We start from the raw sequence: 12,131 nt of genomic DNA, 5'->3' as shown, positions 1-12,131 counted from the left end.
AGGACCCAGCACTTGGTCTTGTTGAACCTCATCCCATTGGCTTCAGCCCAGAGATCCAGCCTGTCCAGGTCTCTCTGTAGGGCCTCTCTACCCCCAGGCAGATCGACACTTCCTGCCAGCTTGGTGTCGTCTGCAAACTTACTGAGGGTGCTCTCAATGCCCTCATCCAGGTCATCAGTAAAGATATTGAAGAGGACAAGCCCCAGCACCAACCCCTGGGGAACACCACTCATGACCAGCTGCCAGCTGGATTTAACTCCATTCACCACCACTCTCTGGGCCCAGAATTGTGTTTGTGTTCTATAAAGACTTCTGTGGTTTCCAACAGTCAGAAGCAATAGCTGTGATCAAGCTGACTGTTGAAGTCATCAGTTCATGCTTGAAAGCAATGGCTTAAGAGAGCATTTCACTGGCAAGTACCCTGTAATGCTAGCAAAATACTATAATTTAATACAACAGTCAAAACTGGCTCAAGTATCTATGCCTCTTCCTCCTCTGTCCAAGAGGACCTGATGATAATCCTAAATGTTAAGATAGAAGAGAATGCATCAGCTACTTATCGAGTGTTGCACATCTAGCACAGAAAAAAAAGAGCCTCCACATATTGTATACACCAACCATGTGGCAGCAATTTGCAGCCTAGCATTAAAAGACTGCTATGACAGTTCCAAGTTTATGAACTTAATCTAGTCATGAACTTGCATTATCAACCTAATTACTCTGTCTTCATTGTTTAAATCAGCTGAGCACCACAGATTCATGCCTATAACCTCAAAACAGTTACTAAGTCGCTTCTGCTCAGCAACAGACTCAACTTGATCCGGTCACCAGCAAGCAGTTCTGATGTGGCTTTCATGCAGCATTCATTACGCTGGAGTACTTCCATAGGCAGGCAAAGCACTAAGAAGTTCTATCACTGCTTAGAAAGTAACCTCCTTTTATCTGAGGGACACAAATAACTATCTACACTCTGTGTACCCCCGCCTTCCTCAGTTGGGAACGAGCTAGCATTTTTGCCCACAGCAAAATCTGCAAGCAGTACATCTAATCTGCTTGCCCAATTTGTAGATTCTGGTCCACATACCCCTGCTTTTATCAATCAAGAAGTCTTCAGTGGAAAGAACAGTAGCCACGGCCAAACATCATCCTTTAGTCTTAAGAAGTCACATACAGAAAACAAGCCTGCCATGATGACCATTTAAAGACAGCCTATAAGGCCTCTGACAATCACATCACATGTAACACTAAAGAAGCTCAGTAACAGCCCACTGCCAGCTCTCAAACTTCCTGCCCTGAATGTTAAAAAAAAAACATAGTAATTCCACAGCTAATGGTAGTACGTATCAATAATACAAAGACTGACAGCCACTGTGTTACAGAATTATCTTAGTAGGAAAGTAACTTATTTCCAGATGAATACAGTGACAATTTAGAAAGTATCTCCCTTCCAAAAGTGTCCAACTATAATCTAGTTTATTCTTTGGCTGCAACTGCAAGGCCAACCCCAAATATGGATGTTAAACATTAATCTTGGGTTTAAGAAACCAGAGCGATTAGTCATAATTGCACTGACACCACCAAAAGGCTTATGAATCTGAAAGTGCACATATGTACTGGTGGCCTTAGCTTGTCAGAATAGACAAGTATTTACAATACTGCAAGAAGCACTGCTTAAGCAAACATTTAGCTCACTTTTAATTAAGACGAATTGACAATGCAACAGCACTAATCAGCACCTCTAGGATGTTAAGAGTTTTGACCACTGGAGGGCACCTGAATTGTTGCCAGGACAATACAGAAATACTTGCTACATTTGCTGCAGAGTTGGCAAACTTCTCCAATTTATACAAATCTATTTAGCACAGCAAGTCAGCCTACAAACGCTAGTTCCAGCAAACAAACCACATGCTTGGTATTTGCCAACTCCAGTAAGTTCCAGCTAGCTCATGCTACTTTTTAAAAGCATGAGTCTCGGATACTAGATTAACTCTTCCATCCTTTAAGGGGACAAATTTATTCCTTAAACTCTAGAGTTTATCTAGTGTTAACTAGCAACACAGATACTCAGTTTCTGTAATACTGAGTCAACGTATATGTTGTTTTCTAAAGCAACTGGGAACATGTTAAAAGTTCCTGTAATGAAAGCTACATAGCAACTTCTGCACTCATACCTTCCAAGATAAGAGAAGCATTGGACACAACTTGCTTTCACATCAAACCCAAGTTAACCCACAAGTACTTCTCACCTGCTCACACTGTCAGTGTGGGGTTCCACACAGACAAGTACCAGCATAAGGCACTGTAAGTTCTCTTTTACACTTGAATTTTCACCGATCAGTGTGAAAAACTTCTGGCTACTTATTTCCCCCTACCAAAAGAGACATAGGCCACACAACACAAGCATATTAAGTCATTACCCTTTGGGACTATAGTCCCAACACAGCCTAGAGAAAGTTCTAGCTCACAATCAAGTATCAGAGATGGTTATTAAAATTAACCACAGTCAAGCTACTTACACTGGTAACTCTAACCAATGCAGCTGATACGCCACATAGCAAAGCACCCCCAGAGCAAGCCTTCTGATGCCAGAAAGTCAGCCAGCAATAGTGCCCTGCCCTCTTTTGCCAGCAGAGTCATTTTGCCTGACTAGACAAGGAAGTCACATGCAATACCCAGTGCCATGAAGTCTGCAGAATTAGCATGGTGCCATGTCTAAGCTGGAGTTCCTGCAGAGCCGCCCAAAAAAGCAGGAGGCTCAGGATTTGCAGCCACATGCTCGAGGAGCCATGCACAAGTTCCAGCTGCCTGCATAGTTTCTCACCAAGTCTTATCAAGCCCCATGAAGTGTGATGTTCAAGATAAGTAAGGTCAGTCCTGATTTTCCTGCCGCGGTATGCAGTCTGCCAGAGTCACAGAACAAGTTTTGCTGCCATCATCACCACAAGCCCTGTGTTACCAGGAGTGACTCGGATTACTGCTGTACTTGCACACTGATCTGCCTACCAGACAGTATTCTCCAGAAACATCTTTATCCACAAGTTTCAGACAGCGCATTCAGACTTCCATTTAAAAAGACTGAAGCTTACAATTGCCATTTCCTGTCCCCTTCCTTGCTACATGCCTCTCTACTCCAAATTTCATTCAGAAAGCCACCAGTACTGACTTTTCTTCTTTACAGAAAAATTCACTTAAGTACAAACTTCCGTTGATATTAAGTCACTAAAAAAATAACATCCACCATGCAAAGAAAACCTCACCTCTGAAGGGCAATGAGGTTTCAGGACTGAGATTCGATAAGCCGGTTACTGACACAGCAGGCAGTCACAGCAACATATGAGCATTCACGAGAACATATCAGGCAAGCAGCCCAGCCCATTTATTGCTTTGGCAAGAACAGGAAGCCTGGTTTGCAGGGGATATAACAGAACGCTGCATTTGAAGAACGGACTGACTTTTGCCAATCAAGCTTTGCTTTACAGCAAATCCTTGCTTTTAGAAGCTCTCTTGCTTTGTCCTTTCATCAGAGCGTTTTCACTGATTTCTTCCCTACACTCTGAAAAGAAGAAGTCAGATCAACACGAACATTCTCGTGTCTATCAATTCGTAACTAAACAAATTTGTGAACTAGCAGCCAAGGAACAAAGACATTTCCTTAGAGCTCTAGAAGAGCCCAGCACTCAATCTGATTCTACCTGCAGTGGCTGAATTTAGAGAGGTTTAAGACTTTTCGTGAACAGTTCAGCAGCTCACTTCCAGCAGTACCAGCCGTTCTGCAGCAGACACAGCAGACAGATAACTGCAGCTGTCAGCACCTTTTATAAAGGGTGCAAGATTAACATTAGGTTCCCGCACTGTCAGTTATTGAAATTCACATTACAACTTAGCCTAACAAATGCCAGTGAGCTTCTCCCTCTACGCAGTTTTAAAGCTTTGCAGAAGGACCTTTTAACAAATTTGCTTCTGAATGGCAAAGAGTTTCTCCTCTGTGCGGCTGAACTTGGGATGAAGGAAACAGTGACACGTCCAGGTAGTTTCCTAGTCTGCCCTCGCCCTATTCCCAGCGCACAAAGATCCTGTTTTACAAAAACCCCTCCTTGATTTCCTTCCCCCGACCTCAGCATACCAGCCCGGCCTCTTTCCATTCACCACTGCATACTTTGGGGGATGGGAGGACCACAGATGTCTGGAACGTACCGAGTGTCAGAACAATGGCCGCTCCACGAGAAAGAGATCAAGAAGTAACAGCCGACTGCAAAGATCAACACTGCTGCTCCCGAAGTCACAGCCCGCCCGCGGTACCTTCACAGCCTCTCCTCTCTTCCCAGAAACCTCTACCGGTGGTATCACTTCTGGGAAGAGAGAATCCAATCAACTGCACGGCGTCCTGCAGCGAGTTCCAGCTAGGGGATAATTTAGGATTTGGGGAGCTTTTTGAGAAACTTGCCCCAGGAGCAACAGACCGTGCACAAAAGGCGGCTTTTCAGGAAAGGGCACACCTGGGTCTCCCGTTTCACGGGGAGTCGGAAATGAGTGCCCTACACGCTGCTGGGAGCGACTGCCAAGTTGTTCCGAAGTGCCTTAGTTTGGGGGTAGTCGCGGTCCCCAGATGGGACCCCCGGCTGCGGGGTGTCACAAACTGACGCTGCGACCGCGCTTCGGGGACCCCCCAGGAGCAGCGTAAGCCCTCCAGCAAACACACAGGCACGCAACTGAGACCGAAAACCCACGCAGCAGCAGATCAGCTATCTCCTGCCGACTGCAGCGGCAGTGATTAGTTAATTACGCTCGGTACGAACAAACCCACGGCTCTCCGTCCCCTCACCCCCCCCCCCCAACCCCACTGCCACCACGACGGCGGCTCAGTGACCCCTTGAGAACCAGAAAACCCTCCCGAGAAGCCTCAAGCCCGCCGAGCCTCGCCCCTCGCCCCGGGACGCGCTACCCGAGAGGCCCTGGGGGCCGCAGCTGCCGCCTCCCGCAGCTGTCCCGACCCCTTCCGCCCTCTCGCCTGGAGCCCCCCGCCCTCTCAGGCGCAGCCCAGACCCCCGCGGTCCCGCTCCCCGCTCAGGGAGGGGCTCGCCCCGAAGTCCCGCCGGAGGAAGCGGCACTAACGTGGCACGGAGGCGAGAGCGCAGCGTTCCCCCGGGCTCCGGCTGCTGCTGCTGCCGCCCGGGCGATCCCGGCCGGATCCGTCGCTCCTTCCTCGTGCCGCCCTCCTCCTCCTCGCTCAGCTCGCTTCCGCCGGTGTCCCCCGCCGCTGCCTCCCGTGTGGCGACCGTGCGAGGCGGCGGCGGCAGTCCCCGAGCGCCGCTGGTTGCTGCTCCCAGCGCCGAACCGGGCGAGAGGCTTAAAATGGCGGCACTCACAAGGAGGCTCTTATAGCGAGCGCCGGGCTGCCTGTATCCTGCCGCCGCGGCCGGGCCCAGCGCGCAGCATTCCACAGGCACCCAGCGCACAGGGCAGGGGGAGGAGAAATAGTGCCCGGCTCCCAGGGCGGAGGGAGACGGTGGAGGGAAGCGGCTGAGAGCTGGGGGAAGGCCGCGGCGGCAGGAGAAGGAGCCTGAGGGAGGGAGCGAGGGAGGGAGGGAGCGACAGGGGGAGGGCGCGGGTGGGGACGCCGCGCTCCGGAGGTGGGGGAGAAGGGAACGAGGGAGAGAAGTTCTGCTCGAGGGGTGCGGCCGCAGGGATCGGCCTGGGGGCTGCGTCCCCGCGCCGTCTTTTTGCACGGAGATGATGATTTTGAGTATATTTTTTCCGGCTTTTAAGCACGTTTCGCAACGCACGCCCCCGATTCACACACAGCCGGGCTGGGGCGGGGGAGGGGGGCTCCGCTGGCGTCGGCGGAAACGCGCCCCGCGCTTTTCTGTAGGAAGCGGCTGCTGAAGAAAAGTGTATCGTTGTGCAATTTATTTGCGTTTTATGGAAGAAGCGAGCTACCCCCCAGCCCCGCTCCTCACAACAGGAACGCACCGGTGCCGCCTCCCCTCAGCGGGCGCGGCCCTGCCCCAGCGCCTGAGCGCGGGTTGTGTGACGGCGGGGCAGGCTCTGAGTTTCTGCTCGCGCAGTGACGCTGACAGATTTCTTCCTCCTCTCGCTGTATTCAGTAATACACAGACTAAAAAAAAAAGCCTTTCCTACAACGATTTGCACACCAACTTTCTCCCGTCAGTGCTTTTTTAAAACATGGGATTCTTCCCTGTGAAAAAAAAATAAAAAGAAAATAGAGTTTGCTGCACGCAGAACACGCCCCAACCTCCCAGGCGGCCCGGGCACCTTTCCCATCCCTGTGGGGCCGCACCCCGTGCGAGGCAGGGAGACTCGTCCCATTAAAATAGTTCTCAAACTGGTGACCATAGTAATAACAGCAGTAATAATCTTTGAATCCTCTCCGTTCTGTTGCAGGGCGTGCAACAGTGTCCCCCTACCAACCTCTGGGCACCCTCAGGTCCCCACCATAAGAGGTGAAAAGCTGCCTGGACAGCCCTGAAGTTGGAGGTCCAAGGCATCCAGTTTCCTTTGTCGCAGTGTTTTCTCTCAGGGCAGTTGCCTGTTTTGGCTGCGCAGGCCAAAAGAGGGTAAGAATGAGGGCAACGAGGCGGCAAGAGCTGGCAAAGCAAACGCTGGCAGAACAGGGCCAACGGGCTGTGAAGGCTGGTCACCTTCCAGGGGAATTACCGAGTGGTGCTGCATGCCATGGAAGTATGCAGAAATGGGCAGAAGGACCATGCTGTTCTTGACTCCAGAAGCTTAACTCCACTTGTGGTACAAGAAAACATTCCTGGAGTTGAGTTTGGGGCGTTAAAACAGGCATGGGGGGAAGAGTTACTTTCTTTGTCCTTTTTGCAGCCACTTCCCTGTGCAATCTTGGGAAAATCTTGTCTGCCTCGGTTTCACCCTCCATAAAATGAGAATAACAGTCATGACAGACCCCTCCTTTTAGATGCTTGGATCAAAGGTACTATATAAGTACAAAGTGCTGCTTCTGTAGGGTATTACTGCCAAATTCGCTATAAGCAATTCCATTGGGTACTTGATAACAACAGTAGAATCAGTTAAACGCCCTTGATGCATTCACTGCATGGTCCCAGATACCCTTCAGAGCCTCTTTGTGTGCCATCCCACCCCCTGAGGTCCACAAGGATGGGGCTTTTGGAGCCTGGATTTTGCAGGAGCAGGAGGGGTATGGTCCGCATCTTCTGGCCCCTGAAGCATGGACTGCTTTTCTTTTTGACCTGGTGAGAACTACTGGAACTAGCCCTTTTACAAACAGGTTTTAAACATACAACTTTATATATATATATAATCATAACATCTATGGTACATAGTGCTAGACTCTTGTTGAATTTTCTCTGTTTTACTCTTGCGTGGTTTATTATCATTTTAATCTGCATTTGTTTCACTGCGGAGTGATTAGGCTGTTTTCAGATCTAGACACATTGTTAACAGAAATTTGGTTCATTTCAGCTTTGAAATTTGTGTCTGTTAGAGACTTAACCATTTTCTAAAATTTCATTTAAAAAAAAAAACAAACCACGAGCCTACACGAGGGAAACTAATATCTTAATTGCTGGAAGTGTTGCCATTATAATTAACGCTATCATGTAATTCTGTTCTTTCTTCAATTTTAAAATTCTCTAAAACACATTTTTTATTTTTTTCAAAAATAGTGTTTTATGGTCCAGTATCAAAAGAGTTGATGTTATATTGAATATTGTAGCACGGGGCTTCCATGAATAAATTCACAAACATCCCAGATATTCTTCCTCTTCTGCTCTTCTCCCCCCGCTCCAAGAAGCAGTGACAGTGAATATGCAGCTTCAGAAGTTTCCTTAGAGCTCTTTTATACTTTAATAGGTTTGTTTTGGTGACTATATGCTAGACGAGTATGCAGCAGACATATTTTTTTTCAAAAGGTCAAGCAGTCTTCTAATGTGTCCATTGTGTATCCCTGCAGTAAGAAATCCTCAGTGCAAAGGAGAGCTTCATGGTTAAATTTTAAAAGATAATGATTTAAATCTTTTTGTTACAGCCGTTTTTTTTCCTTTTTTCTTCTTCTTCTTTTTTTTTAACATCCTTAGCACTGCTTTTGGAGCGTCAACTTCTAACACCGTAGAAAGCAGGAAGCCCATTAAAAATAACAAACAGCTAAAGGTAAACTTAGTTGGTCACCTTTCCCTCTGAAATCCCAGTGTTTGGCTGTATTTGTAAGAAACGTGGTAACAAATGAATGGCCATAGTCTAATGTAAGGACAAAGCAAAATTACCAATTATGGAGAAACATCCAGGGCTCTGGGCCTGGATCTTTGATTTCCTGTCTGGATCTTAAAAACACATGCACTACTGGCTTCTGACTGCGCATATTCTATGAACGTGCTCTCAAATCAACTACAGATATTTTTGCAGACACTGATAAAGTGTATACGTTCACTTGTCAGCAAAAAAAGAATATAATTACATCATTCTGATCCTCTCTCTAAAAAAAAGAAAAAAGAAAAAAATAATAAAAGGAACCTTCTTCCAGCAAAGTAAAGTTATAGGATATTAAAAAAGCTATGCGTTTTCTCCTTCGTACTTGCATGAAGTGGAAAAGAGCAGAGATGTCTGCAATATTTAAGCACTCTTTGAGATACAAGACTAATCAGTGTAGCTCCTGCCACATACTTGAGAACTACAGTTTATTAATACGTGTGTTTTTGCTCTGTTATGCAAATAGTTGTGCCACTCATGTTCAGTTTTAATGAAAAAAAGAAAAAAATATTCTTTATGGATAAAGGGAGATAAATAGCCAAACTCAAAATACTGGTGAGATTTCCCTCTTCTCAAAAATTATGGAAAAAAAAAGAAATCTGCCAATGTGTAGCTCTAGGTCATTTGGAAGGAAAGAGGGACACTAAAAATATTAGTAAATTAGTATAGAAGATGGTGATGAAAACATCTGGTCAGCTGGTTGTATTGACATAAATTGGAGTACTCTATGAATGTTTCAAGCGTGGAAATAGAATTATCATCGGTCACCAATTTGATATTAAAAAAAAAAAAAAGGTAAAAGGTAATTTTTTCCAAAACAGTGTTCCTGTTTTGGATTTATGCAATCTACTTTAGCGTTCCCCTCTTTAATTCAGTGCACGTGAATGCCTACAACAGTTAAACTTTATATATCAGGTATGCTTCAGAAACTGAAAAAGTCTCCAGCTGATTTAGCAGCTGAGGCATTACTCATCAGAATATCTGATTACTGGCATATTAAGCAGCAGACACAGTGGAACAGAATAAACATGAAGCACTGCATCTAGCAACACATATATTTTAATTACTACTAACCAAACAGCTAAATACCAGAATGGCTTCACATTCAAAATTTATTGTGTGATCAAGGTAAACAGAAATCTACAATCTTGGTCCTTTTAAAAATGGTTGTCATTATCAGGAATCCCTCAGCATCCAAGTTTTCATTTACAGTCTTTCTGTGTGCCTGTTGTAATCATTCTGGGTCTCCTATTCCTAATTTAAAACGATGGCAGTGGTGCTCAGCCGCCCCTGCAGGAAAGCTGGCCACAACCAGGGGAAACAATGGCAGCAGCAGAGGTGTGACACCTGCCGCCTTCTCTCCTAATCAAACTTTGTCCACAAGAAACCACTGATTCTCAGGCTCGTAACCCTTTAATTGTCAATGCTCTAACTATAGAGCTGTACTCCTGTAGAAAGCTGTTTTTTAAAAGATAGTTGCTAAATGTCGCCTTTTTCTTTCGATAGCTTTAGGCCACATTTCCTTATTCTGAGTAATTCATTCTAATACGTAATCATAAAACATAAGATAATAAATTATTAAGGCCTGATTTTTTTTTCTGTTCAGACCAATCTTTCTTAATTACTGCGTGGTCTGAAAATATGAGAATATCGGGGCTGGAGATTCGTTTGAACAAATCTCCAAACAGGCTGTGCATGGGCTAGGGCTTCGCATTTTCCTTATGCCTCAGAAAATTTCCTCTTCCCTTTCGGTCTGAAAGCACCAAGCAGCTGTAAGCACCTCTCGCTATCTGGGCACTTGGCTACCCTAATGCAGCCTGGTAGTCCTAAGAACTCACTGGTCAAAATCAATGACTTGCAATCAGAATTTCCCTTCTAGTCTGCAGAATGGAGGTTGTAGCGTTTCTGCACTCCTGGCAAGGAAGCTCCGTCTGTCTCCGATCGTGGTTCTCGATCTCTCGCCCACATGCAGTACGGGTAACGCCATTCTCCAGGCGTATGTACGGACACCATGGGAGAAAGGGCTTGAGCGATGGAGACAACGGCTGGAAACTCCACCGGCACAACGCGACTACAGTATGTTTTCCTTTCATTGTCCTTTCAATTCACAGTAAATTTCATTCCACCTCTTAGAAATCATCATTCTTTCCCCCTTTTTATTTCAAAATGGTTGCAGATTTTTCATTCACGAAAAGGTTAAAGGCGTTTCCCCATCGCAGGAGGGATTATCTTACCAGAGGATTCTGGGACTGCAGATGTATACTGCGGCAAAATCCTAAATTCATCGGCAAAAAAAAAATCATTTCCAGACCCCAGCTGCTAAAAATAATAGAATTATAGTAAATCATTGATAAGATTAAAACATAAAGCCATTTTTTGCGTTCCAAAGTGCTCTAAAACACAGGTCTTTTCTCTTAATTCGTTTCTTAAATAATGCAAATTTTAAAGTAGCTTTTCTATCCAAAGCACGCAGCGCCATGAAATCGATAATTTTTGATCTTTTGGTTAGTAGGCAACATGGTGAGCTATTGCAGTGACTGCAGGCAGCAGACATGTTCTTGTCAGCTAAAAATTTTCATATTGTTTTTGAGTCCATTGAGATTTGTGGATGGGATACAGCCAGTTATAGCTCCAGCTTGCGCTTTGCTGAGGGGACGTAAACCAGCGCCGGTTTAGATGCACGTAGAGATATAGAGATATGTTTTAAAAACAAGAAGCATTACTGGATTTTAAACAAAAAATTATGTAAAAAGAATGGCTGGTGTGATTATAATCGCATCATGCAGGGTCCACGGTTTCCATTTAGTGAAATTTCGCAGAGGGCAACTTCTTAAGAACATCCCTGCTGTGCAGAGTGAAAAGCATGAACAAACCAAAGACAGAATTCATCTGTGTTTATATTTTACAGACAATGAAAAACCTACTCTTTGTATGCCTTTTTTTCCACCTTATTATTTCACGAAAACTGCAGCATTTTCCCCGCCCCCACCCGAACACTCACCACCCCAGCACTGCGGTGTTCGGTCTTTCTTTCTTTCTTTCTTTCTTTTTTTCCACCTCTTCTCCTTCTTTTTTGCTTTCACAAATTCTGCACGCGCCATCTTTGTCTATTGTTACTCTTTTCTAATTTCTGTTGCCCATTCTCTTTCAAATCAGCTAATAAACGCAGAGCTAAATGCCCGATCAATGCTTACGTGTTATATTCTCCCCATCTTTCTTTTTTTTTCCCTGAGAAATAAAATTAAGAAAGAAACACCCCTCGCCCCAAAATTTCTGTATTACCATAACCTGTTGTATACAGTGGTGATAAAAAACATTATTAACATAATAGCAACAGCTGCAGCCTAAAGAGAAGCTATGAGATAATAAATGTGCTACAACAAATTAATTTGCTGCAGGTGCTCGTGCTCTGAACTGCGTAACCCAAGCCATTTCAAGTCTGAATACAATTATTATTCCCCCCACACGCTAAAACAAAGTGCAGAGTGAAATGTCCTGCGATTATAAATATCTTGTCCTGTCCCCAGAACATTTTAACCATCAGCAAAGAGTGGGAGAAAGGATTTTAAAGCCCTGGTAGCAAGCTGCGGCATTTAAAAATATTTAAAGAGGTTCCCAGTCGTGTCCAGGCTGGAAGAGATAATGCCTGTCCATACGTTAATTTGCACCTATTGTCTCTTACCCAGAGCCCTGTAGGTGAAGATGGGCTGAGGTATTGCATACATGCAATTGGCAAGGCAGCGGCTGTAAACACCTCATTAGTAACAGATGCATATTTGTATGTGTTGGCACTGCCATTTACTTCCGAGCCCAGAAAAAAATACATCTCTTTGCCATTTGGCTTGTGCAATGTGCAGTGAACTGAGCAGAGATTTTTTACTGTT

At 45.3% G+C, this 12,131-nt stretch overlaps 1 protein-coding gene across 3 annotated transcripts in view; it reads right to left on the bottom strand.

Moving 5' to 3' along the window:
- The window catches only part of CTNNB1 (catenin beta 1), a 22,985-nt gene extending 17,475 nt beyond the window's left edge, over positions 1–5,510 (bottom strand). The window contains exons 1-2 of one of the 3 annotated variants that reach the window (XM_021389312.1): positions 5,113–5,510; positions 4,195–4,349 (exon numbers count right to left, since the gene is read on the bottom strand). The gene's annotated coding sequence lies outside the window, so the exon portion shown is untranslated. The remainder of the gene's footprint in view (positions 1–4,194; positions 4,350–5,112) is intronic. The other 2 variants (XM_021389314.1, XM_021389311.1) reach the window with 2 other exon arrangements.

This window comes from Numida meleagris, chromosome 2, assembly GCF_002078875.1.
Source record: "Numida meleagris isolate 19003 breed g44 Domestic line chromosome 2, NumMel1.0, whole genome shotgun sequence".
In the NCBI taxonomy this organism is placed as follows: Eukaryota; Metazoa; Chordata; class Aves; order Galliformes; family Numididae; genus Numida; species Numida meleagris.
This window is presented reverse-complemented; position numbering and strand designations above follow the sequence as displayed.